The 15411-nt window shown below is 46.2% G+C and overlaps 1 protein-coding gene and 1 pseudogene across 1 annotated transcript in view; one reads left to right on the top strand and one right to left on the bottom strand.

Moving 5' to 3' along the window:
- The window catches only part of PPARD (peroxisome proliferator activated receptor delta), an 81088-nt gene extending 76463 nt beyond the window's left edge, over nt 1–4625 (bottom strand). Inside the window, exons 1-2 of the mRNA XM_036248378.1 lie at nt 4502–4625; nt 450–533 (exon numbers count right to left, since the gene is read on the bottom strand). The gene's annotated coding sequence lies outside the window, so the exon portion shown is untranslated. The remainder of the gene's footprint in view (nt 1–449; nt 534–4501) is intronic.
- LOC118621336 overlaps nt 1–11532 on the top strand; it is a 70081-nt pseudogene extending 58549 nt beyond the window's left edge.
- The last annotated feature ends 3879 nt before the right edge of the window (nt 11533–15411 follow it).

Genomic DNA, 15411 nt, shown 5'->3' with positions numbered 1-15411 from the left:
AGTACTACTGCGCCTGGCAAAGAGTAGACACTCAAAAATGTTTGTTGCATAAATGAAAGAGAATGATGAACACCATCTTTGTCGCATGGCACCCACACGAGCAGAGAAGAAAGTGTGTACATTTATTCATTCAACAAACATTTATTTAACATTTTCTATGCCAGGCACTGTCCTAGACACAATAGGAAAGAAAATAAATCCCTGCCCTTGTGGAGTTTATGTTTTAGTGGGTGTAAAGGTGAAAATCTCAATAGTCCCCAAAAAACTATGCAAGAAATTTTTTTAGTAAGTGCCTGTTATGTTCAAGTGATGAGTACAGATGCTATGACAGGCACCTGGGATCTAGGACTCAGCCCCAGTGAAATTATTTCATCTTCTAGGCCAAGACCCCAAATCTGGGATGTGTGTGTCCGCTGTTAGAGTCCCCTGGGTAAGGAAAATGTGATTACCTCTTTGGTGCATCTATCCTCATCTGTCGGTGAGCAGAAGCCACTGCGTGAGTACCACGTACATGCCCAAAACACCACGTAACACTGCAGGATAGAAAGAAAGCCAACATCTTTAGCTGAGAGGTGCTGGGGTCAGAAAAGCAGCTCTAATATGTTATAATTAAACACTAGGGCTCAGAGTGCTCCTAAGGCAAATTGGCTCCTCCTCTGTCCCTCATACACACACCCTGAGATGTTGTTATTCTGAGCCTGAGTCAGCAAATAATTCCCAAAGCTGGAAATAGTCTGCTCATTTCCAAGTAAGAAGACACCAGCTCTGCTGATTGTACCAGGATGGGTGGGGCAGAAGGAGCTGGCAAGGTGAAGGAGGAGCTAGAACCCAACAACCCCAAAGGATAGTAGCTCATAAATGGAGATGCCCTGAGTCATGCTTAATTCCTTGACCAAAAGCCCTGTGGAGACAGGACTGGAGTCACACCCCAATCACCAGCCTCTGAGCTATGAAGGCCAGAAACCATCTACTAAGCAAGAAGACCCACGTGTCTGAAACCTGATGCAAGGGGACATTTTCTCCCTGCCAGACTCAAGTAAGTGCCCAGCTCCCCTTTGACACTGTGGAACTCAGCTGCTGCAAGTAGCTCCTCCCTCTGGATCCAAAGGCACAGAAAAATGCTCAGGGACATCAAATCATCTACAAGAAGCAGCCACTGGGCAATCTGGGACAACATGGCACAGACAACGACACCACACACAGAACTGACACGACAGACGAAGTCCATAGAGATGCTGTGTAGGGAGGAAGAAGAGAGTGCTCCCAAAGTGGCTAATGCTGGGCAGTGGGGCAGCTCCTAGCATTTCCAGGAGGGCTCCACAATTTAGCTTCCCAGATGGCAGGAAACACCCTGAGAGGGGGTATCAGTAACAGGATATAGCTGAAGCCTTTAGAAGCGACAGGTCCAACTCCTCCTCAGAGAGAGGAACTGCACAGGCCCAGGGCAAACCAGCATCCCCAGGCCCTGAAGACAGCTTGCATGGCAGCCAGGACAGCTGCAGTCTACCCAAAGCAGGGGCCTACTAGCTTCCCAGGCCAGCATTCAACACTGGCTGTCCTCTCACCAGGTCCTGGGGAAAGGGGTTTGAGGGACCACAGGTGGAGTTGGCAGGCTGAGTAAGGGCAATTCTCTCTGCGAGGGCTGAGGCACGGACCAAAGGATGAAAGCAGTAGTGGAGAGGCAGAGGGAAAGGCAGCCAAGCAAAACAGTGGTTTAGTAACCTTAGTTCATTCAACTAGAAGTGATGGGCTGTACCATCTGTAGCATGTCAGAGGCCTGTCTGCTCACACCTTTGAAAAAGAATAGTAGGCTCGCCCTGGCCAGTTTGGCTCAGCAGTTAGAGCGTTGGCCTACGGTCCAGAGAGACCCAGGTTCGGTTCCCACTAAGGGCAAGTACCTCGGTCGCAGTTTGTCCCTGGCCCTGGTTGGGTTGTGCGGGTGGCAGCCACTCGATGTGTCCCTTTCACATCGATGTTTCTCTCTCTCTTTCTCTTTCTCTCTCTCCCTCCCACTCTATCTGAACAAAAAATGGAAAACTGTCCTCAGGTGAGGATTTAAAAAAAAAGAAAGCAGGCTGACCCTAGCTCTGTAAAAATCACTAAATGGAAACTTGGTGACTGACAATCATGACTACCCACATAGAATATGAGAGAGTGGACAAACTGCAAGAAGCCACCCGGCCAAGGCTGCTAGTGCCCAAGATACTCCACAAGGACTGGGCCTGACCTCTTCTCACGCCCTTCTCACCTACCACCTCAGGGGAGAGTACAGGTGAGCAAAGACAGGAGTAGCAAACTGCTCAAGAGTCAGGTAAAATCCTCGGGAGTCAGAGATTAGACTAAATTACTACCAAACCCATAACCTCAAATTCATTAGAATGACCCATTAAAACCCCAAAGGGGTGTATTTCATAGGAACAAGGGACCCTTTTTGGTCCATTCTGCCCAAATTCCCTCCAAGTACTGCTTAGGGGTCAGTGGAAAGGGGACTGGTCTGCCATCCACTATCCTATTTCTGTCATAGAAAAGTACAGTGCACAAGAGGATTCCAAAACTTAAAGTCTGGTCTAGCTGGTTCAGTGGGCTGTCCACCAAAGCTCCTAAAAGTTGTTAATTCTGTGTCCAATTCTGGCTCAAAGACAGAGAGCACGATCCTCAAAAGAGAAGACCTAGAAACCCAGAGCCAGGTGAAACAACAGGCCTTCATTTCCAAACGTGAGAGTGGGTCATGCTTTCTGAACCCTCCAAGACTAGAGCGGGCAGAAACAGAGGATATGTTATTTCCTGACGATCTCTCTAGGCCTTTAGAGTGCAAACTGAAGACATCTGAAAAGAACTTTCTGCCTGGCAAGAAGGTTAAATACCCAGACACACAACAAAGGTGGTGGGCTGTCTAGCCCCAGACAGAATAACCTCTGTGACTAGAAGCAACTTAGGTTCTTGACGCAGTCTAACTAATGCAGCCCCAGACTGCCCAGGCAGACAGTGACCTGACACTGATGTAAGGCCTGGGCAAAGGGAACAGAACTTCGGTGTCAACCTCCCTCTTGGATCCACAGGAAATTAAGCTCCCAAGGAAAATGAAGGGAGAACCTTCAAAGAACCTGCTCAGTGAGTGACCAAACTCAGAGGCCCTGACACATTCAGCGGATCAGACATACACGAGGGAAAATCAGCAGCTGGTTCAAGCCACCAAGGATAAAAGGGACAGATGTCTGCCAGCCCTGGAGCTATCGGGCGACAATCTATTTAAAACCCGAACAGGAAAAAAGTTGTCTGGAGTCAGTACAGAGGGAAAAGATTGAGAACCACAGGCATTCTCGGGGCATATCTCCTGAAGACTTCCCTTGGCTCTTTGGGATGCGGCATAGGGTAGAGGGTGGGAGTCAGGGCAGAGACAGGCTGGGGTATCATGGTTTAAATGTATTTAATACATCCCGAGTGGAGAGACGCACAACCCTGTTTCCTGGAAGGGGAAGAGTTGGATGAGGCCTCCAGCTATGCCTGGCACACACCCAGCTCAGCAGCCAGTCTCTTCCCGAGGGTTCCTGGAAGTCAACAGACTCATAAAGAAGAAGTATTAAAGCTGAGATGGGAAGAATGGTCTACAAATTGAACATCATCCCTGATGCAACACCCCAGTAAATTCCCCCACACAGATGTGACCTGTGATTTACCTCAGACATTCAGCTCCTTACTTCAGCCCGGGCCGAACACCCTCACCCCACCGATACCTAACTGCCCGTCAAGGGGAAAGCACAGAAGCTAATGCTGTCCCTGAAGCAGAGGCAAGGCACTGGGAGCGAAGGGGAGGCAGGTGACAGGGCCAGCAGGGGAATCAGAGGGGCAGGACCTGGGCCTCTGGGAGGAGCCAGGACAGGAGGCAAACAGGGCAAGCAGGCGCGGGGTTGGAAAAGCCGGGTAACGCCGCGAGGACGAGGATGGGGAGCCCTAGCACTGAGAGGGGCCAGGCAACCGGCGAGGGAGGGGACAGGGATGGGAAAAGAGAGCAAAGACTGAGAGGGCGAGGATGGAAGGGCGAAGGCAGGAGACAAGGATAAGGAGGAGACAGAGAAGATCCCAAGGAGACCCTGGGTGGAGGGCAATGGATCTGGGAACACCAGCGAGGAGAAGGGGGAGGTCAGCGGCAAGGGTGGAGAGTGGGCGAGCACCCCGAGCCTGAGACCGGGCTCTCCGAACACAGAAGTGAGAGGAGACGGAGCCACGAGGCCCAAGTGGGGTCACAGAGTCGGTGGGGAGGCCTGCAGCTCGGGCTCGAACAGCAGTGAAGGGCCAAAGGGCTGGGGGCACAGGGGCGGGGGGCGCCGGCCGCGGACCGGCCCGGGTCGCGGCGTCGGGCAGCGCCTCGGTCCGCCGACCCCGCTGCTCTCCCGCCCCACTCCCGTGCGGGCCTTGCGCCCCGACCCCGCTGGCCGCCTCAGCGCGGGCCCGCCGCTAACCTCCGCTGCTGGATGACCCGCTTCCCCCGACCCGGACTGACCTGTCCCGGCCGCCGCTCGCGCCACCGCCGCGGTCCCGCAGGCTCCGCAGGATCCTCCGGCTCCTGCCAAAACTTTTCCCATTAATCCCCAGCTCCGCGGCGGCCGCCGCGTCATACGCAGCGCGGCCCGCCCCGCCCCCGGTAGCGTGACGTCACCGCGCAGCTCGGCTTCACCCTTCTTCCCACGCCCCTTTCCGCCCCAGCCGCGACCAGTCACCGCGCCTCCTGGAGACGCCTCTCCTGCCGCTCGGCCCGCCGCATGCGGTGCTGGGCCCGCCTGCAGCGCCCTCTGGTGTGGAGTGCGGGCGCAGCAGCTGAAGGAGGAGCGGGGAGGGAGCTCCAGGCCAATAAAACAAGTCTGACAGGTATCACAAAAGGGAATTTAAAGCTGGAAGGGAACTAGAGGGTCTTCTAGTAGAGCCACCTCATTCTTGAGTGAAGAGAAGGTGCGCGACTTGCTGAAGGAAGCAACAGAACCCGAATCTTCAGACTGCAGACCACTGGAGGAGATCGTGCTGCTTGTAATGTTAATAAAAGGACTTTCCTCCCTCGAGAGGCTTCTGAAACTAGGACTTTATGGTTCTGGACTTACCTATCGAATACACTTGCCCACATAAATGGGGAGCATCCTCCCTATCGAAGAAAATCCCGTTCGTGCTTCTTAACCCAGGTCTTTAGGACCTGTAAGGGACCTGTTATCCCAGCCTGTCCTTTCAGATACACCATGAAAAGGTACCTCGCACTGGGAGGCAGTCTGGTGAAGACCCTGGGTTTGTCATCCTGACTCACCGGTCGTTATATGATGAATGGATAACTTTCTCCTCTCCACCATCTTTAAGGTAAAGATTACCTCTCCCCTCTCACATACACTCCTCGGGCCACACCCTCAGGTATGTGGATGGCAAAACCATTGAGTGATTTAATTTTTTTTTTTTCCTTTTTTGATTTTAGAGAGGGAGGAAGGGAGAGGGAGAGAGAGATAGAAACATCAATGACGCCCTGGCAGGTTTGGCTCAGTGGTTAGAGCGTCGGCCTGCAGTCCGGAGAGACCCGGGTTTGATCCCCGCTAAGGGCAGGTACCTTAGTTGCAGTTTGTCCCCGGCCCTGGTTGGGTTGTGCGGGTGGCAACCACTCGATGTGTCCCTTCGATGTGTCCCTTTCACGTCGATGTTTCTCTCTCTCTCTCCCTCCCACTCTATCTGAACAAAATATGGAAAAATCTCCTCAGGTGAGGATTAAAAAGAAACAAAAGAAGAAAGAAACATCGATTGGCTGCCTCCTGCATGCCCCCCACTGGGGATTTGGCCCACAACCTGGGCAAGTGCCCTGACCAGGAATCAAACCGGCAACCTCTTAGTGCATGGGTCCATGCTCAACCACTGAGCCACACCAGGTGGGCACAACAGGCATTCTTTAAAGTCCTTTCCCATCTCCAACTGAGATCTTCTTCTTCTTCTTCTTCTTCTTCTTCTTCTTCTTCTTTTTAGTCCTCACCTGAGGATATTTTTCTCCATTTATCTTCAGGTAGAGCGGAAGAGAGGGAGAGAGAGAGACAGAGAGACCTATCAACTGGCCGTCCCCCACACAACCTGGACCAAGGCCCGAACTGCAACCAAGGTACATGCCCTTGACCAGAATCAAACCTGCAACTTTTTGGTCCGAGGGCCAACAACACTCTAGCCACTGAGCCAAACCAGCCAGGGCTCACTTGATTGATCTTCCTTCCTTCCTTCCTCCTTTCTTTTTTCCTTCCTTTCCTCCCTCCCTTCCTTTCATTTTAATTGTTTTTTCTTTATTGATTTCTTAGAGAGAGAGGAAGGGAGAGGGAGAGAGAGATAGAAACATGATTAGAGAGAACATCGATTGGCCACTTCCTATATGCCCCCTACCAGGGATCCGGCCCACAACCTGGGCATGTGCCCTGACTGGGAATTGAACCGGTGACCTCTTGGTGCATGGGTGGATGCTCAACCACTGAGCCATACCAGCCGGGCTTTTCTTTCTTTCTTTCTTTTTTAAAGAAAGACTTTTATCCTTGCCTGTGTGGCTCAGTTGGTTGAGCGTGGTCCCATGCACCAAGAGGTGGCAGATTTGATTCCCAGTCAGGGCACATGTGGCATTGCAGGAGGTGGTTGATAGGTATTTCTCTCTCACACTGGTGTTTCTCTGTCTTTCTCCTTCTCCCTTCCTTTCTCTCTCTCTCAAATCAATAAAAACATATTTTTAAAACCTCTTTTAAAAAAATTTTTTTAAGGAAGGCTTTTATTGTTTAAAAATATACTTAAGTTGTTTTGTTTGTTTGTTAATCCTCACCCACGGATATTTTTCCATTGAATTTTAGAGACAGCGGAAGGGAGGGAGGGAGGGAGGAAGGGAGAAAGAGAGAAAGAGAGAGAGGGAGAGAGAGAGATACTGATGTGAGAGAGACACATCAGCTGGTTACTTCCCACACTACCAGGGCCAGGGATGAAACTGCAACCCAGGTACATGTCCTTAACCTGAACTGAACCCACAAACCTTCTGTCCAAGTGCTGTCGCTCTAACTGCTGAGATAAACTGGCCAGGGCACTTCAGGTTTTGGTAAACTGTTGTGAATATTCTGAGATTCTGCACAAATAATTCTGTGGCTTTAAGAATTCGTGCATTTGACCCTGGCTGGTCTGGCTCAGTTGATTGGAGCATTATCTGGTATACCAAAAGGTGGCAGGTTTGATTCCCAGTCAGGCCACATACCCAGGCTGTGAGTTCAATCAGGGGGCATGCAGGAGGTAACTGATCGATGTTTCTCCCTTCCTCTCTCTAAAATAAATTTTAAAAAAAGAATCTACATTTATGGCATTTCTCTATAATACATATACCTTCTTCCTTTTAAGTAAGTATAGGTAAGGCTTATCAAAAAGTCTTGGCCTTTTCCCAAATCACCACCTCTTTTCCCTGCCCTGCTATTCTTTCCTTTATCCTACTTTCTCCAGAGAAAAAACAAATTCCTCTGGCTTTCCAGGCAGAAAGAGACATCTTAGCTGTATTTCTTTATTACTAGGTTTCCTGTCAACACTCATGCCCTGAAGATCTCCCTTTCCAGCCCCAGCAGACTTATTTCCCCTAAAAAAAGACAGCTCTTTCCCTAAAAGAAATTCTGGGAGCACTGTTGAGATGCTACATTTTTATCTCATTTCACTTTTATCTTTAAAAGGATAGATATAATATTTAATATACTAAATATATATCTAACAAATATATATTTAATGTTTAGACCCCATCATTCCATTGCTTATTGCAATATTTATTTAAACATTTTTTTGCCATTCTGAATTTTTTATTGTTGAAAGTATTACAGATGTCTCCTTTTTTCCCCACTAACCCTCTCCTCCCTGCTCCCACCCCCCCCTCCTGCTTTTCCCAACTTAATGTCTGTGCCCATTGGTTGTGCTTTTTAACAATTTTTTAAAATATGTTTTTTTGTTGCGGTATTGTTTAGAACAACAACAAAAGCTAGAGATAACCTCATTGTCCAACAACAGAGACATGTTTAAGTAAATTATGCTATATGCTCCTGATAGAATATTATGCCGCCATTAAAAATGATGCCAGCTTGGCCAATATGACAGAGTTGGTTGAGCGTTGTTCCATGCACCAAAAGGTCACTGGTTCAATTCCGGTCAGGGCACATGCTTGGGTTTCGGGATGATCCCCAGTATAGGGTGTGCAGGAGGCAGCCAATTGGTGTTTCTTTCTCACATCCATGTCTCCCTCTCTCTTTCTCTCTCAAATCAATAAAAATATTTTTTAAAATATGGATACCAAAAAACAAAAACAAAAAAACATCTCTTGCCCTGGCTGGTGTGACTCAGTTGGTTGAGAGTCATCCCACACGCTGAAAGGTCGCCATTCGGACTCCCGGTCAGAACACACACCCATGTCGTGGGCTCATCGGGCCGATTAATGTTTCTCTCTCTCTTCCTTTCTTTTTTTTTAATTATTTTTTCTTCATTGATTTTAGAGAGAGGAAAGGAGAGAGACAGTGAGAAACATCAATGAAAGAGAACATCGACTGGCAGCCTCGATGTTTTTTGGAAAACAAAAAATTAGCATAGAAAAAACTGAAAGGAAGCACACTAAAATGTTACCAGCAGTTGTCTTTGGGTTGTGGTTCTGTGAGTTTTTGTATTTCTTTATTTTTATTCTGAGCATTTTTTTCATAATGGAAACATGAATTGATTTTTAGGAACAAAAAGAAAAATCTTCCTTGTATTGAGGAAAAATGTGTATTCTCTGGTTATCCTACTTAGTAGTCTTAGTTCTAGCCCTTGAAGGTACACAGAGTCAAACTGTTTTCCATATAAGAGCCCTTTTGATGTTTGATCCCATTCCCCTGTATTTTTTCTTCTTTAAGCTCAACATCTCTTGTTCCTCATATAAAATGATCATGGTGCCTTTTGCCACCCAGATTGCTGGCCTCAGAATGTGCCATTATATGTATATTCATTCTCTTCAAGGCTTTCCTTAGTTTGGGCCTCCTAACTTCTGAATCACCTTCCCATACTTAGGAAATCTCCCACTTCGGAAACTGAAAATGTCAGGCATTAGCTTCCAGCCTCCTTTGCAGCTGGGGCATAGCCACATTACCGAGGCTCCACCAATCAGAAGCACTGGAAGCTGGGAAGATAAAGAAGTGGGGAGTACAGCCCTGGCCAGTTTGGCTCAGCAGTTAGAGTGTTGGCCTGTGGTCTGGGGTCGATTCCCAGTCAAGGGTACATTCCTGGGTTGCAGGTTGGATCCCCAGCTGGTGCAGCACCTGCAGGAGGCAACCAATCAATGTGTCTCTCTCACATCAATGTTTCTCTCTCTCCCTCTCCCCTCCCTTCCACTCTATCTAAAAAAGTCAATGGGAATGCGACTCCATCTCGGCTGCTGCTACAGCTTCTTCTTTTTTTTTTTATCCTCACCTGAGGACATTTTAGGACATTTTGTTCAGATAGAGGGGGAGGGAGAGAGAGAGAGAAACATCCATGTGAAAGGGACACATTGAGTGGTTGCCACCCACTTGACCCAACCAGGGCTGGGGACAAACTGCAACCGAGGTACGTGCCCTTAGCAGGAACAGAACCTGGGTCTCTCCAGACCGCAGGCCAACGGTCTAACTGGTGAGCCAAACCGACCAGGGCGTTACAGCTTCTTCATGTCCCTTTTCCTTCGCTGCCCTTGCCAGGCCCAGCCTTCCTGCACCGCCGCCTCCCTTTCGCCCCACCATACCGCTCTACTCCGTTACCGTGAGGTGAGGAAAGGAGAAATTTGAAGGTGTAGGATTGAATACTGATGAACCTCCAATGGTGTTCAATGCTCAGCTTTTTGCACTGACTGGAGTCCAGCCAGACAGACAGAAAGTTATAGTGAAAGGAGGAACATTGAAGGATGATGATTGGGGGAATATCAAAATAAAAAATGGAATAATTCTACTAATGATGGGGTCAGCAGATGCTCTTCCTGAGGAACTCTCAGCTAAAACTGTCTTCGTAGAAGATATGACAGAAGAACAGTTAGCATCTGCTGTGGAATTACCATGTAGATTGATAAACCTCGGTAAAACTGGTTACATGAATAGTACAGTTCAGTGTATTCATTCTGTGCCTGAACTCACAGATGCCCTTAAAAGGTATGCTGGTGCTATGAGGACTTCCAGGGAAATGGCTTTAGCACAATGTATTACTGTAGCCCAAAGAGATTTGTGTCAGTCCATGGATTAAACTTCTTCTAGTATTCCACCTATTATTCTACTGCAGTTTTTGCACATGGCTTTTCCACAGTTTGCAGAGAAGTCACTAAAGGAAAGGAAAATCAGCTTCAGTGTAACTGTTTTGTCAACCAAGAAGCTAAGTATCTTTTTACAGGACTTAAATTGCGACTTCAGGAAGAAATCACCAGTCTCCAACATTGCAAAGAAATGCTTTGTACATCAAATCTTCCAAGATAACCGGCTACCTGCTTACTTGACTATTCAGGTGGTTCGATTATTTTTATAGGCTTTTTTTTTATCCTCACCTGAGGACATTTTTGCATTTATCTTCAGATAGAGCAGGAGGGAGAGAGGGGGGAAGAGAGAGAGAAACATCGATGTGAGAGAGACACATTGACTGGCCGCCACCCACAAGACCCCAACAGGGGCCGGGGACAAACTGCAACTAAGGCACGTGCCCTCAGCAGGAACCGAACCCAGTACTCTCTGGTCCGCAGGCCGATGCTCTAACCACTGAGCAAAACCAGCCAGGGCTTGATTTTTTTTATATAAAGAGAAGGGATCTGTGAATGCTAAAGTTCTTAAGGATGTTAAATTTCCTGTTATGTACAAACTATGTTTTTTTGTTGTTTTTTTTATCCTCACCCGACATTTTTTTCCATTTTTTGTTCAGATAGAGTGAGAGGGAGAGAGAGGAAGGGAAAGAGAGAGAAAAACATTGACGTGAAAGGGACACATCGAGTGGCTGCCACCCACATGACCAACCAGGGCTGGGGACAAACTGCAACGGAGGTACGTGCTCTTAGTGGGAACCAAACCCGGGTCTCTCTGGACCATAGGCTGACGCTCTAACCACTGAGCAACCGGCCAGGGCTATGTATGAACTATGTACACCAGAACTTCAAGAGAAAATGACCTCTTTTTGGTCAAAATTCAAGAATCTAGAAGATAAAAAAGTGGATCAGCAGACAAAGACAAGTGACAAAAAGATTAGTCCCCAGAAAGAAATTAAGTATGAACCCTTTTCTTTTGCTGATGACATTGGCTCCAATAATTGTGGATACTATGATTTACAAGCAGTGTTAACACATCAGGGAAGGTCTAGCTCTTCAGGTTGTTATGTATCATGGGTGGAAAGGAAACGACACGAATGCATTGAGTTTGATGATGATCAGGTCAGCACTGTGACACCAGAAGATATCTTCGGCTTTCTGGTAGTGGGGAATGGCTTATGGCTAATGTTTTACTCTATGGGCCTCGCAGAGTTGAAATAATGGAAGAGAAAAGTGAACAGTAACCTTCATTTTAGCTATTTATGGTGAGGTGCGAAATAAATGTTATTTGTGGATCATTTCTATAATTCAGAGCCTTAGAGGAAGATATGTAAGTGGCTTTCCCCCCCTTATATGGAACAAAGGGCAGAAGCAAACCACTTGTATCAATCTAAAAAATTACAGGAAAGAGAAAATTGCTTTTGGACTGTGCTGCCCTGTATAAAGGTGGCAGGAAGACATTTTTTAAAAAGCTTATTTTTTTGCATTAATTTTTTAAAATTCTGAGTTGAAATGCCTTTCAACCATTATCTTCTGTGAGAATTTTCCCTGCCCATTGCAGCTCATGATTCAGCAATAAAATGTCTATTTTATACCTATTACTTTGTTATTTGTTGTTGTTCTTGCATGGTTCAAACCACAGGCAATTTGGTAGCTGTCCATCCTTTGCCTTATCTAACAGATTTTGCCAGGATGATGGAAAGGAAATAAGTATTGCTCTCATGTGCTCAGTGCTGCTGTCCATACTCTGTGGAAACATGAATACATTCAAGTATTTGTATAGCCTGATTGTTGCTGGCTTTTCATGACTTTAAAATAAATTGTGATCAATAGTATAAAAAAAATCAATAGAAAATATGCTCAGGTGAGGATTAAAAAAAGAAGAAGTGGGGAGTACAAATAATCCATTCAGTAAGTGGCAGAACAGCAGCTCCACTTAACTTCCTGTTGTGAGAAGCAGCAGTTGTAAGAGCAGAGTCCAGCACTGGTGACATTCGCCATGGAAGCAGCAACATCTGTACCTAAAGGTGGTAGCAGCGAGGTGGCTTCATAAGAACTATGTGTGCCATGATTTTTGGTATTGTTCGCACTATACAGCCTCCAAGATTTCATCCTCCCAATCACTTGAGGAATTTCTCTATACTCTATTAATAAATTCCATTTTTATTTAAATCAGTCTTTGACTTGAATCACAAACCCAGACTAATACAGTTTCCCCAATCATCATTTTGACTTGATTTGCCCACAGGCACAGCTCAAACGGGGACAAGTTGTTTCCTACCAAGCCTCTGTCACACTTTGCAGACCTGCAGAGATCTCAGCTATGAAAACCTGCGTTGATGCCCAATGACAGTATAACTGAACAATAACATAATGTGGAATAAGATGGCTAGGTAGATCCACTTTGAGTTAGAGTCCGACCTCCTCCACATCCATTTCAGGCTCCAGCCAGCAGGTGGGGCCCTCCTTAGCATGAAATCAGTTTTCTTTGCATTGCCCCGCCCACTCTCACCTACAGCAGGGGCAGGAGAGGCAACTTTCAGCTGGCAACTCTTGGAGCTGGGTAGACAACGCCCTTGAGGAGGTGGTGCCTTACATAACCTGGCAACAGTTTACAAGAAGCTTCTGCTCTCCAGCCAGTCACATCTCCTCATATATAAACAACAATGGATGACCTGGGACCACAATGCCTGTGCTTTCCATGTGACCCCCTGTTTATGGGTATCTCTGAGGGCCTCAGAGATTGGATATACTCAGCTTTGTCCAGAATGTTGGAAAAGACAGAGGACTTGTTTCCTAAACCTGGAATTTAAAAACTGGGAATTTATCTTCTCCTGCCCCGTAGTAATGGCCCCCAAGAGAGATAGCTTCTTCTTCCAGTCCCAATGTGGATTGCATTCAAGCATCTAGGTGATCTTTCTTTATCTATCTCACATGTCAACTACCTGTGCCTTCCTGTGTCCCATCATAGAACATTCAAAAGCCTGGAATGGACCCCATTTAGAGGTAAGAAAACAGGTTTCGAGGTTGGCCTGCCGCCTCCAGTCTAAACTCTGCCTAGCTTCCAAGAATGTCTATAGCCAGGCTCATCTACCTTTCCAGTCACAGGTCCTTCATAGTAGTAGCCTTCAAAACTTTTTACCCCTCTACTCTTAAAAGAATATATAAGAACTATGTAGCTCCTTGCACATTTTTAAGCTGATATCTAATATTTTTTTATCATTAGTTTAAAGCACAATAGTTGCAGAGGATGGATGTAATTTTCAGTATTTAATAAATATTGACGTTTTAATATAAACCTGTTGTGTTATCCCTTTAAATGTATTGAATGAGACTCAAATCCCATAGTGATTTGATACTCACCATTATCCATCTTAAAAATACATGAACAAACCCTTTAGCAACAAAAAAATTTACATTCTCTTTTTCTCCTCTTTTCCCTCAACAATCTAATCTCAGTAACATATTTTTATGCTTGTAAGTCTTTTATTGATCTCCATATTATATATCTCTGCAACCAAAATGTATATGTTAAAATTTTTAAAAAATTTTAAGCCCTGGCCAGTTTGGCTCAGGGGTAGAGTGTCGGCCTGTGGTCCAGAGAGACCGGGGTTCAGTTCCCGCTAAGGGCACGTCCATCCGTTGCAGTTTGTCCCCGGCCCTGGTTGGGTCGCGGGAGGCAGCCACTCCATGTGTTCATTTCACGTCAATGTTTCTCTCTTTCTCTCTCTTTCTTCCTCTCTCTCCCTCCCTCTATCTGAACAAAAAATAGAAAAATATCCTCGGATGAGGATAAAAAACAATTTTTTTAAAAGTTTCATGTAACTATAAAGCTCTAAGTGAGAAATTTTCTTCTGTTTGAGTGGCCATCACAAATATTAGTAACACCCAGTAGAGCAAAACAACATAAATATTATTATTATTATTTTTTAAATCCTCACCCGAGGACATTTTTGCATTCATCTTCAGGTAGAGCAGGAGGGAGGAAGGAAGGGAGAGAGAGAAACATCAATGTGAGAGAGACACATCGAGTGGCTTCCACCCATACAACCCCAACGGGAGTCGTGGACAAACTGCAACCAAGGTACATGCCCTTAGCGGAAACTGAACCCAGGTCTCTCTGGTCCGAGGGCCAACGCTCTAACCGCTGAACCAAACCGGCCAGGGCAATATTATTATTTTTTATACATATTAAATATAAACACAAAAATACATTGGAAATGTATTTATCAATGAACATGGGCTATCCTTCTCCCTCCCCCGAGGTAGTTCAGATGTTCATAGCTGAATATCACTTGTTAGGTAGGATGAGACTGCATTCGGCGTCAATGCTAGTCCTTTTTTTTTTTTTTTTTTCATTTTAAAGCTGAGAAACCTTGTTCACATGATAAGTAGATGGGAATTGGGAGTTTTGATATAGCAGTGGCATGTACTTCTGAGTTGTTTGCCATCCCAAAATCACAGAGATCTATTATTAAAATATCATTAATGATTTTTCAGGGTTTTGAAAGCAAAGATCAGAAAACCTCTAACTTAAGAACCAAGAGAATCTGTTGTCCAGTTTCTGAGCCGTTCAGTTTCTCAGCACCCACAGCCCTGCACTAGCATTTCAAATTGGAACTTTGTTTCGTGTTCCGGGAATTTTACCCTTTTGGGTAATCCTCTATTGAAAGACAGTGGGTTGGGTGAATGGTGAACCTTGATACTGAAAGTAGGCAAGGTGAAATTATGAAAGAGGAAAGCATTTTTGGTAAATAGAACTTGGAAGTTGAAGATCTGAAATTCATTTTCTTAAAACTCCTTGTAGCCTAGAGATATGCCATACCAATAGAGGCCCACTGACCCACCTCCCATCCAATATCCAGAATCCAGAATTCTTGTGCCCATAAATGTGTTATGCTTCTTTCTACTTGTATGGTTCCCATGTTCTCCTACTCTCCTTTCTTATTTATTAAAAATGTTAAGGGCTGCCCTGGCTGGTTTGGCTCAGTGGTTAGAGCGCCCACCCGCGGACCAATGAGTCTCGGGTTCGATTCCGGTCAAGGGCACGTATCTCGGTTGCAGTTCATCCTCGGCCCTGGTCAGGTTGTGCAGGAGGCAACCATTTGATGTGGCTCTATCAC

The sequence above is a fragment of the Molossus molossus genome, unplaced genomic scaffold, assembly GCF_014108415.1.
Source record: "Molossus molossus isolate mMolMol1 unplaced genomic scaffold, mMolMol1.p scaffold_m16_p_8, whole genome shotgun sequence".
NCBI lineage: Eukaryota > Metazoa > Chordata > Mammalia > Chiroptera > Molossidae > Molossus > Molossus molossus.
Note: the sequence above shows the minus strand (reverse complement) of the source record. Positions and strands in the feature narration are given on the sequence as shown.